We start from the raw sequence: 12781 nt of genomic DNA on the forward strand, positions 1-12781 counted from the left end.
CTGCTTATAAATCACTCGTGTGACCCACTCTGGAATACTGCTCAAGTGTGTGGGATCCTTACCTAATAGGGCTAACAGGGGTATTGAACTATACAGAGAGGGGAAGCACAAATGGCCACAGGATTGTTTGTCTGAGAGAGATATTGAAGGAACTGAAGTGGCAGACTGTTCAAGATAGACGTAAACTGTTCTGAGAAAGTTTACTAGCAAAGTTTCAAAGACTGGCTATAAATTAGAACTCAAGGAATATACAACAACCCCCTATTTATCGCTCACAAAGGGATTGTTAGGCCGAAATAAGAATAATTGCGGCAAGAACAGAAGCATTCAGACACTCAGTCTTCCTGCACTCCATATGTGAATCGATTGGGAAGAAACTGTAATAACTGGTACAATGGGAATGATCCTCTGCCATGAATGTCACAGTGGTTTGCCAAGTATAGATGTAGATGCAGATGGATGGACATGGCCATAACTTCTTCACCAAAGTTTTGGACAGAAAAAAAAGAGTACAATTTTAATAAGGGGCATTCAAAAAGAAATGAGCCGGAGGCATAATACAGAAACCAGTACCTGTATGTTAGAAGTATTGACTCTGGCTGTTGAGACATTTGTGCCACTGTGACACAAGGCGGTGAATGGCTGTATCATAAAATTCCCGGGGCTGTGATGTTAACCAGTTCCGCACATACAGCTGGACGTCCTCGTCCAAGGTGAATCGTTTGCCCCATCAGAGCCTTTTTAAGAGGACCAAAAATGGCGTAATCGCAGGGAGAGAGGTCTGGACTGTATGGAGGGTGACTAAGAACCTCCCACTTGAATTTCTGCAGGAGTGCCGCGACTGTGTTGGCTGTATGAGGCTTTGCATTGTCGTGAAGCAGAATAACCCCATGGGTGAGATTGCTTGGTTGTTATGATTTGATCACTTGGTGAAGGGTGGTCAAGGTTTGCGAGTAATGCTGGGCATTCACTGTTGTCCCGTGCTGCAGGAAGTGAATCAGAAGGGGGCCATCTTGGTCAGAGAAGAATGTCAGCATAACTTTGTTGTTTTGATTCTGATTCAAAGTGACGACACCATGACTCATTTCCAGCCGCCAGTCGTGCCAGGAACGCATTCCCTTCCGGAGTAAAGCGCTGCAGATGAGCTAGACAGTGGGCCATTCAACATACTTCCGGGTGTGGTTGAAGATTGTGGGGCACACATTGGGCACACACTTGGCACTTGTGCAGTCATTCCTTCACGATGGTGTGAACACTTCCGGTACCCAATCTGACCACGGCAGCTATGGCTTTCACTGTCACTCAGCAGTGCTAGGTAATGAGTGCATCTACGAGCTGGACGATGTCATCGGTAATGCCGTGTGGTGCTCCAGACTGTGCATCATCGGCTAATGATACCCGTCCTTCCCTGAAGTGCTTGTGCCACACCTTGATCCTTGCAAGGGACATATAGTGTTCGCCGATGAATGTCCATTCCTCCTCCTCCTCCTCCTCCTACTATCAGAAAATGAACAACACCTCTTTGCTCCTCTGTTAACGCTTCCATGTCACTGTTTGCAATGCGACCGGCAGCATTGGACGATTGATGCATGCTGCTGCTAGCTCTGTATAGTCACATAACGTGCATGTGTTCCCCCTAGCGATGGGCTGTGAACTTCCGCGCTCTGGTCAGAACCACACGTTGTTACACTCGCCACAATATGACCCTCCTGTCACCGGTTTGCGCATTCCAGACTCTGGCTCATTTCTTTTTTAACACCTCTTATAGTTGCTGATTACTGGAAAATGTAAAGAAGGTCTGTGGTGAAATTCAGGTTTTGAGAAGTTAATTCTCAATCTATTTGCCAATTAGTGCCCATAACTGTAAGAAACATTTTGCAATTCTAATACAGAATCTGTGAAATACTGTAGTTTTATAATTAATTACCCTATCCATAGTTTTCATCGAATCTATAAAGTAATTTTGCATGAGTGTTGTATTAGCATACTGAGCAAGGTGGCACTGCGGTTAGTACACTGGACATGCTTTCGGAAGGTCAACAATTCAGTTCCACCTCTGACAATCCAAATTTAGGTTTTCCATGATTTCCCCAAATCACTCCAGGCAAATGCCAGGTTGGTTCCTATGAAAGGGTGCAGCTGATTTCCTTCTCCATCTTTGACACAATCTGAACTTGTGCTCCATCTCTAGTGACCTTGTTGTCGACAAGATGTTAAGCTATGATCGTCCTTCCACACATTAATGTCAGTAACATTTTCAAGACAGTGGTTGTAGTAATTTCTGACTTCTAAGAAACAAGCTGGCTACATCTTCACAGCACTCTTTGTGCTAGCAAGTTGACTTTATATGAACTTGGATAGCCATGTGAACCAAGAATTTCTTGGGCATCAGATACTCTGTGTGATTGGCTGTTGTGTTTTAGGTAGCTTATCCTGTTAAACTGAACTGTACACAAACATCAGCTCTCATAGTATTGAGCTGTTTATTCAGATACAATAGTTTACCTCCAAGCAACTATTCCAACTGTTAGTGAAAAATAAAGTGATTTGGTTTGCTTTAGATTTCGGATTTACAAACATTAAATGCAGATATCTGTAGAGGAAGCTCGAAAACTATAAATTCTCATACTTTGTCTTTTGAGTCAGTTTGTGAGGTGTCCTCAGGGTAGTAAATTTGCTACCCACACCTGAAATGTCGTAAATTCATATAGAAATGATTTACTACAATAATTGAGATCTTTGTGGAGTATCTCAACAGGTTTCAGTTTCTAGAATGCCAAAATTTTGAAAAATATTGCCTGTAGATAGATTAGTTTTCAGATGAAACTTCCTGGCAGATTAAAACTGTGTGCCCGACCGAGACTCGAACTCGGGACCTTTGCCTTTCGCGGGCAAGTGCTCTACCGACTGAGCTACCGAAGCACGACTCACGCCCGGTACTCACAGCTTTACTTCTGCCAGTACCTCGTCTCCTACCTTCCAAACTTTACAGAAGCTCTCCTGCGAACCTTGCAGAACTAGCACTCCTGAAAGAAAGGATATTGCGGAGACATGGCTTAGCCACAGCCTGGGGGAAGTTTCCAGAATGAGTTATTCACTCTGCAGCGGAGTGTGCGCTGATGTGAAACTTCCTGGCAGATTAAAACTGTGTGCCCGACCGAGACTCGAACTCGGGACCTTTGCCTTTTGCGGGCAAGTGCTCTACCAACTGAGCTACCGAAGCACGACTCACACCCGGTACTCACAGCTTTACTTCTGCCAGTACCTCGTCTCCTACCTTCCAAACTTTACAGAAGCTCTCCTGCGAACCTTGCAGAACTAGCACTCCTGAAAGAAAGGATATTGCGGAGACATGGCTTAGCCACAGCCTGGGGGATGTTTCCAGAATGAGTTATTCACTCTGCAGCGGAGTGTGCGCTGATGTGAAACTTCCTGGCAGATTAAAACTGTGTGCCCGACCGAGACTCGAACTCGGGACCTTTGCCTTTTGCGGGCAAGTGCTCTACCAACTGAGCTACCGAAGCACGATTCACGCCCGGTACTCACAGCTTTACTTCTGCCAGTACCTCGTCTCCTAATCTGCCAGGAAGTTTCACATCATGGCACACTCCGCTGCAGAGTGAATACTCATTCTGGAAACATCCCCCAGGCTGTGGCTAAGCCATGTCTCCGCAATATCCTTTCTTTCAGGAGTGCTAGTTCTGCAAGGTTCGCAGGAGAGCTTCTGTAAAGTTTGGAAGGTAGGAGACGAGGTACTGGCAGAAGTAAAGCTGTGAGTACCGGGCGTTAGTCGTGCTTCGGTAGCTCAGTTGGTAGAGCACTTGCCCGCGAAAGGCAAAGGTCCCGAGTTCGAGTCTCGGTCGGGCACACAGTTTTAATCTGCCAGGAAGTTTCACATCAGCGCACACTCCGCTGCAGAGTGAATAACTCATTCTAGTTTTCAGATGTTTGTGGAATTCTGACTATAACATTCCCTGTTGAAAATGTCTGCAGCTTGTATCTCCTTAGTAGATTGTTACAACTACTCTATAAATTGAATTAGGACTTGCCTGAGGAGGAAACAAAAATTACATAGATTAATCCTCCTGGGCTGCTGACACATAAAACAGTTCTGAAATAAGCTCTCACATCCATCAATTTTGAAAGCAACAATGTAGGAAAAGGCAGATTGCTACTTACCATAAAGAAGACATGTCAAGTTGCAGGTAGGTACAATTAAAAGACACTCAAACATAGTTTTTGTGATGCAGGCCATGGCCAAAAGCTATATGCAAGTGTCTTTTAATTGTACCTCTCAGCAACTTGATGCGTCTTCTTTACAGTAAATAGCAATCTGTCTTTTTCCACATTGTTGATATTGCTACCTGAAGTTTCCATTGTTTGATTTAATTTTGAAACCATTGAGACATTTAGAGACCCTGTCAGCATCTGCTTAGGGAAAAATAATGCATCCATAAATGCACAGTATGATGCTCAAACTGGTTCACTAGCTTCTAATGCAAGTGTAGAAGTCATAAGGTTTTCAAGTTCAAAACATGCTCAAGAACAAATTTTCCAGTTACAAAAGCACTGTACAAAATATACTGCATGCCAGAGAACAGGTGCCACATGATGCATGTTAAAGAACATCTGGCTGGTGCTAGCCAACTTTTTCTCACTTGTGGCTGTATTCTCACCATCCAGACAAATGCAGCTACAAGGTCACTCCGTTCTGTTGAAAACTATTCTATCCTTCATAAACACGAAAGAAAGAAAAAAAATGCTGTTTTGCTTCATGTTTGTAGTGTGTTGTATTTTTAAGAGCCCATAACAGGAAGAGGTGAGCTTCAATCACCTTATTGTTTTTGAGGGTGCAAGTAGTGCACTAACTGATCCATTTTGTGTTCATAATTTGCTACAGCTCATATTTAAGAATATTTTATGTGTTTCATCCAATGCATTTTTTGTAAAAATTTAATCTTTATACTTCAGAAGAACCACTACAGTTTAATTCATTTCTTTTGAGTCAGAGTAATTTTATTGTCCTCATATGGTCATGGGCATACAGTAGTGTAGCTGCTGCTTCATGTCTGCTGGTTATTAGATTTCTGCAAGTGTTGACAGATGTGAAAATTATCGAACTATCAGTTTAATAAGTCATGGCTGTAAAATACTAACATGAATTCTTTACACACGAATGGAAAAAATGGTAGAAGCTGACCTTGGGGAAGATCAGTTTGGATTGCGTAGAAAACAATGAACATGCGAGGCAATGCTGACCCTACGACTTATCTTAGAAGATAGGTTAAGGGAAGGCAAACCTACGTTTCTAGCATTTGTAGATGTAGGAAAAGCTTTTGACAATGTTGACTTGGAATACTCTCTTGCAAATCCTGAAGGTGGCAGGGGCAAAATACAGATAGTGAAAGGCTATTTACAATGTGTACAGAAACCAGATGGCAGTTATAAGAGCCAGAGGGCATGAAAGGGAAGCAGTGGTTGAGATCCCTGATGTTATTCAATCTGTATATTGAGCAAGCAGTAAAGAAAACAAAAGAAAAATTTGGAGTAGGAATAAAAATCCATGGAGAGGAAATAAAAACTTTGAGGTTTGCCGACAACATTGTAATTCTGTAAGATACAGCAAAGGATGTGGAAGAGCAGCTGAATGGAATGGACAGTGTCTTGAAAGGAGTATGTAAGATGAACATCAACAAAAGCAGAATGAGGATAATGGAATTTAATAGAATTATATCAGGTGATGCCGAGGGAATTAGATTAGGAAATGAGATACTTAGAGCAGTAAATGAGTTTTACTATTTGGGGAGTAAAATAACTGATGATGGTCGAAATAGAGAGGATATGAAATGTAGGCTGGCGATGGCAAAAAGGAAAGTGTTTTTGAAGAAGAGAAATCAGTTAACATCGAGTATAGTGTTATGTCGGGAAGTCTTTTCAGAAAGTATTTGTATGGAGTGTAGCTATGTGTGGAAGTGAAACATGGACGATAAACAGTGAAGACAAGAAGAGAAGCTTTCGAAATGTGGTGCTACAGAAGACTGCTGAAGATTAGATGTGTAGGTCACGTAACTAATTTGGAGGTACTGAATAGATGTGGCACAACTAGGCTAGAAGAAGGGATCAATTGGCAGGGCATGTTCTGAGGCATCAAGGGATCACCAATTCAGTATTGGTGGGAATCGTGGAGGGTAAAATCGTAGAGGGAGACCAAGGGATGAATACACTAAGCAGATTCAGAAGGATGTAGGCTGCAGTAGTTATTTGGAGATGAAGAGACTTTCACAGGATAGAGTAGCATGGAGAGCCGCATCACACCAATCTCTGAACTGAAAATAATAACAACAACAACATATTGGTAAGATTGCACTTGACTTCACAGCCATTCTTGTGTTCTAGTCATTTTCGTATTGCAAGTTGGATGGGATGCCTACAAGCTTCAACGTTCTGACTAGTCATTTCCCTAAATGTATACATAGAACACAATTTTAAAACATAGAAAAAGTTGATTTAAGTCTCTATTTATTTATTGTTTTATGTTTCCAGGAAAGATTAGGTCCATCTGTCCCTCCTTTCAGCTAATCACACATTATGCAAATATTGCACTACTTTCAGATGGACACAAATGATATAATAGTTCGTACATCTAACGTGGAATCCAACACATAGCGAGAACTATAATATAGATATTAGAAATGAAAAGTAGAACAACAAAGGCAAATTACAAGGAGGTAGATTTAACTGTGAACACTGGCAGCAGTGAATGTGGAAAAAAGGGAGGAAGGAAAAGATGAGTGTGATCAGGGTTGATAAAAACCCATGTATTTACTGTAAATGCTATATCTAATTAATTACCTGAAATAAACTCTGAAAAATATGTGGCGAACACTTGAAACTATAGTGATTTAAATCATGTTATAAAAATTAATTGTTTACAATGTTTTTTTTTAGAGTGATAGAGCTCAAATCATGGCACAGTACACAATTCTGGGTTTACAGTAAAAATGTTGCATCCGTATGATGTGTCTCTTCTTTGCTGGTTTGTTGCACACGGCACACATCTCCTTAGTGCTATCTTCTGGTTTTTGTTGCTAGATTTGCTTATGGGAAGTGTCTACCAGTAAATTGGTGACAGTCATTGTTTGTGTTCAGTGGCACTGTGGTGGTAATTAGTTAGGAGTTCATCTATCAGTTTCACTCTCAACTCTAAATGGTCCTTCTTGTCTCCATTCTGGCAGTACAGTATGTAAGTATTTAGAACAGCCACATTTAACAAATGCTTAAAAACTTTTTGTATCAAACTGTACTCTGCTTTCTTTCCACAAGGAAGGATTCCAGTAACTGGTCTTTCAGGTCCACTCCTGCCCATGTTCTGGTTGTAGTCAAAAATATAGAGCGATATCTGGGTCACTTGCACTTCTCCCCCTTTTCCTCTACTTTGCACATCTTATCGTTGATTCACCATGCTTTGTTGTTAGCATTGTAACTTCCCTTTTATCCTTACATTTCAGAGCCACCAATTTCCCCTTTTGTGCACTGGTCTTCTTTCATTTCTGTAATTTCATATTTACTATATGTGACATTCCTTTACTACAATTTCTAATTATTCCTACTGCATGAGTATTCCTGTACACAAGTCTTTTGGATAGGTCAGGACTTGAGTAGTAATTGTCCATATACACACACCTACCTGCATCTAACAAGTTTTCACACAAATTTAACACCACCTTTGTCAACAGAAGATCATTATCTTTTGTTATTTCACAGTTAAGATCAATATCTCTTCCAGTGTATAAAATAAAGTTCCGTAAATAACTGTTCTTGTCTCACAGTTCGGAAATTTCATACTAAAGTGTTTTGCTTTCAAAGGTTTATAGTGCTTCCACAAGAGTCTCCCTTTCCACAGTAACAAGGATTTGTCAACACTTACGTTATTTTGTGGCTCATAAGCTCTCTGAAATCTTGCTTTCAAATGATTTATCAGAGGCATAATTTTACAAATGTTTTTACAGCCGTGTACATTGTAGATATTCTCTGTTGTCAGCAAAATGTAAGAAGCTTGTCAAGAGATGAAATCTTTCTTCACTCATAACATTAGGGAGGAAGGGCATTTCTAGCATGTTCTGTCTGACAAAATAAATTTTAGCTGATCTTTTAGACACTATCCCCATCCATAAAAATGGGGCTAAAAGAACTCTGACTTCATCATCTTTGGTTGGAAACCACTTTACAAATTGCGATTTCATCAGATAAAATATTTTTTTCATGTTCATTGTGTAAAAAACCTTGTGTATATTTATTTGTTCCTTTGTCAATCATTTCTATTATTTCATTGTCAAAGAACAATTCAAAGGAAGCTAATGGCCCTGCCTTACCAGGAATTTAAAGTTTCAGCCTACCTTCAGCAGTGCTCAATATAAATGCAGTTGGTGCTGAAATATTGTCATGTCCTTCCAGTTAGATGAGACTGCATTCTGCTCTGTTAATTAGTCATCTAAAGAATTATCAGACTCATTGTCCTCATTATCACTCTTCATCAAAAGTCATAGAACTTCAGCTTCATTCAGTCCTGCCATTGTGCACAGTCTACAAAAAATTAGCACGCACACAAAGACAAAAAACATTCATAACCCACACGAGTAACAAATGCAAACTCTGTCAGCATGTAGCTAAGGAATGTACGACACTACCATTTAGTAGTCGTCTCTCAAACTGCATCGGCAGAGAGGAAAAACATTCAAAAACCACAGATGGCATATGACATAGCACATGCTGATCGAGGGGTAAGCGGCGGTCGAAATATACCGTCGCACATGCCTGAGGGTTTAAAGGAAAAGAATGATCTTATGCCGAATCTCCCAATTTCTATTGGATGGAGTTCCCAGCCTGATTGTCTTCACATCTTTGTTGACAATTATTCTAAATATGTTTAAATTGTATATGAGCAGTATGAAGAAGTCCATACTAAAAATAGTAAAATCTTAGATAAGTTATAATTTATAAAGATTCCACTAATCTATGATAATTGTCAGAGGTTTGTAGAATCCTGGACCTCCTTTCAAGCAGACACAAATATTGCACAAGCCGTTGAGCCGTGGATCGATTTTTTAGAAAGTCCTGACATGGAACCATATATGAAAGTAATAAAGAAAATGAAAGGGACAAGAACTAGAATCCTTTCACTATCTTGATAATATGTTACATCCAAGATTCAGAGAGAGAAGATTAACTACTGAACAAGGAGAAACTGCAGAAAACTGGTTCATAGAGAGGCATCCAAAGTGGATTGCAAGTCTGAACAAGGAGAAACTGCAGAAAACTGGTTCATAGATAGGCATCCAAAGTGGATGGCAAGTCTTATGTCTTTTTAAGATTGCTGATGCTGATTCTGATTGTTTTCCATTCACTATGTTTTCTTATACAATTGTAACAGTTTCATCCAAACAAATGGCAAATGGAGGAAAAAAGTACCAACATGATTTATTACTTTTGTACAAAGCCTCATTTCTTATCCTGCCAGTATTGCATCCACTGAGAGAATCTTCCCTAGCTAAGGGAATGTTTGTTTAAAATGAAGAAATAAGTTCGGAAAGAAAGTAATTAGTGAACATCTATAAATTTCTGCATGCTTCCAAAAAGGACTTAATTATACTTTAGTCATTCTAGTTCTGGAAGTCTAAATGTTATTTAATTGTATTTCTTATATTGCAAGAAAAGTTAAAATACAATATTACTAAATTTCTTGTGACTGTAAATAGTTGCCTTCAATAAATATTGTGGCACTTTTAAATTTCTGTCGGGCTAACTAGTAAGATTTCGTATGTTACTTAAATTTTCTTAATTATGTTTAGTTGAGTTTTATTGTGTTTTTGCTGGTAAAATTCATGGGCTTTTTGGTCAGGTTAAATTACAGCCACACTAAGCATGATAGACCACAAGTAACCATGACAAGGTGGAGGGGGAGGACTATGGGGAAAAGAGAGAGAGATAGAGAGAGAGAGAGAGAGAGAGAGAGAGAGAGAGAGAGAGAGAGAAGCATCAAAGGGGATGATTCACTGTGTTGTTTAGCAGAGAGGACTGGCTGTGCACAAGGAGATATACAGTTTTAATTATTATCTATGAAGATACAACCAGCAATATGAAACTTTGTGATAGTATTGGTCTCTCTGCACATATTCATCCTTTAACGCAACATATTTTCTCTAATGATGGATGGCTTGACTGAGGGCATGGTTGTAGATGTCTGCATTTTGGCTGCTCAGGAAATGTTCCACTTTGAAAATGACCTCATCGTTATTCAGGAAATGCCTGCTATGCAATGATTTCTTCATTGGTGTAAAGAACATTCCATTGGGTGTATTACCAGGAGAATACTGGGTGTGAGACAAAATGTGATAGCTCTAAGAAGCACAATTTGCAACTGTGTACTGTGTAAAATGAGTTGGGGCTTGTTGTATAGCAAAAACACCGTGACACTTCTTTCTAACTGCCTCTTGTAACCATATCAGGCGATTTCAGTAGTTTGCTCCTGTGATGGTATGCCCTGTGTTGGCATAATATGTTAATACCGCACCATGGCAGTCCCAAAAAGCATATCGTATTGCCCGATGATGGCTGGGTTGCCTCTTTTTATGAGAGTGATGAATCAGTGTGTTTCCACTGCTTCCTCTGTTACTTTCCTCGGAGTCCTAATGATACACCCAACAATTGTCTATGGTGATTTGCTGGCTAAAGAAGTCATGAGGATTGGACTGCTGTAACATTTCCAATGCTACCACAGTTCAACAGCCTTATTGAACTGATTTGAACAGCCAGGAAGTCTGGGGGGCAGCTAACTTTGTCATGTTTAAAATGTGTAAGATGTTGAAAAATCATACATGGCTAATTTTCACTTTTTCCACTATCATCTCGATTGTGATACCCTGGTCTTCAAGCACCAGAGTCTCCTCATCTGTGCCACCTAACCACTGTGTCATATGATGATATTTTGTTGCCGTATACTTCCACTTACTCAGTACGGATTGTTGCTGCATTGTTCCCCTTCAAAAGTAGAAAACGAATTATGGCTTGATATGAAACTTTAATTAGTGTATTAATTTGTTATAAACAAATATAATGTAATAGAAGAAAGTCCTTCATTTTACCCATGAATGCATTGGGATATTGAGGCTCCTTCTTCTGCCAGGAGGTGGAAGAGGAAGGAAGAGGGATGAAGGAAAAGGACTGGAAAAGTTATGCAAAAGTCATGCCGGATGCGATGAGAAGGAAAGACTGATTGTTGGAGGCTGCACAAGACAAGATTTGAAGGCCTGAGTGGTGGAAGGTAGGGTAGTAAGCAAGTCAGAGATTATTGACAAAATATCATGCAAGAGATAATAAGAGTGGGAAGCTAAGTGTATTATATGTGATAGGGGAATATGCGGAAGAGAATCCAGATGGTACGTGTGACGAGACAGGCATTGAGGTCATGACTGTCGTGTTGTAGACCATTCTCTGCAGCAGGCTATTGTGTGTTGCCATTATATTCATCGTGGTAGTCATGCCAATGTAAAAACCCGAACAGTGTTTACATAACATCTAGTATATGACATGTTTTGTTTCACTGTTGGCTCTCCCATCAAGTATATTTTTACCAGCTACAGGGCTGGCAAAGCTGGTGGTAGGAGGGTGTATAGGGCAAGTCTTACAGTGGGGATGGTCACAGAGATAGGAGCCACAGGGCAGGGACATGGATGCAAAAGGTGCATAGGGTCTGACCGGATATTGGCGGAGATTGGTAGGAGGGAGAGGGGAAGGCGGCTACGAAAAGCTGTTTTAAGTGTGGTGAGCAAAATGCCAGACAGAATGGCCCTCATTTCAGGGCCAAGATTTTAGGAAGTCATAGCCTTGTCAAAGTAGCTGATTAATACATTCGAGACTTGGATAGTATTGAGTGATGAGAAATGTACTCCAAAACTGTGTTTTGGAGGAATCAGCAGTACCAGGATTGGATATTATGGCCCAGGAAATCTGCTTTTGAGCTAGGCTGGTGGGGTAATTACATCCAGTGAAGGCTGAAGTGAGAATGGCGGTGCATTGCTGTAGAGTCTGCAGCTGAACATACACGTTTTCCTGCAATTAATTGTGCACAGAGTACAAGGTAGCTTGTCACAGACGCAGAAAGCAGTAACAGAGAACAGATTTGTGATTTTTTGCATTATAGGTTGGCACCTAGGACAGTAGCTAAGCAAGACATTGTTTTGTGATTATGAGATGACAAGTACTTGTTGTCTGATCTCAAGGTACTGGGATGCGTCCACTCTAAGGAGCTGGTAAAGTAAACAGAGCATATGGTAATCATTTAGCTTGCCTGGTCAAAGACATCGTAATTCTACATCTGAAACAGTGAGATGAGGAAACGGATGGGTGCTACAGATGTAATGCAAGCAACCACACATGGCTAGTTCTAACCGCCAGGAACCTTCACTACTCATTCCATATTAGATTACATTGCAACTGTGGAGGTATGACAGAATGAGTGATTGCACAAATTTACATTTAACTTACTGTGGAAGTGTGTTTTGAAACTTCTAGAGGGCCATTTATTTAGACAATGGTAGTGTTTATAGCTTCAAGTCTGGCACATAGGTAAAGCTGGCAGTTATCAGCACAGAAACAATATTTGTGGAACAGAACTGATGACAAACAAAGAGAATATTATCAGGCCCAGCTCTGGCACTCAGAAGTAACTTGCTTCCCAGACAACATGTTATTTTCACAGACAATACGTTTCTTTCTGCTTCTC

The 12781-nt window shown here is 40.4% G+C and overlaps 1 protein-coding gene and 2 non-coding genes across 6 annotated transcripts in view; 1 reads left to right on the forward strand and 2 right to left on the reverse strand.

The window, feature by feature from the left end:
• Window positions 1-12781, forward strand: part of LOC124804936 (methyl-CpG-binding domain protein 3) — a 46201-nt gene that overhangs the window by 17196 nt on the left and 16224 nt on the right. The gene's annotated exons all lie outside the window — the stretch shown is intronic.
• Trnal-caa lies at window positions 3150-3224 on the reverse strand. The gene has a single exon. It is a non-coding gene; the product is annotated as a tRNA-Leu (tRNA).
• On the reverse strand, window positions 3451-3525 carry Trnal-caa. The gene has a single exon. It is a non-coding gene; the product is annotated as a tRNA-Leu (tRNA).

This window comes from Schistocerca piceifrons, chromosome 7, assembly GCF_021461385.2.
Source record: "Schistocerca piceifrons isolate TAMUIC-IGC-003096 chromosome 7, iqSchPice1.1, whole genome shotgun sequence".
Classification (NCBI taxonomy): Eukaryota; Metazoa; Arthropoda; class Insecta; order Orthoptera; family Acrididae; genus Schistocerca; species Schistocerca piceifrons.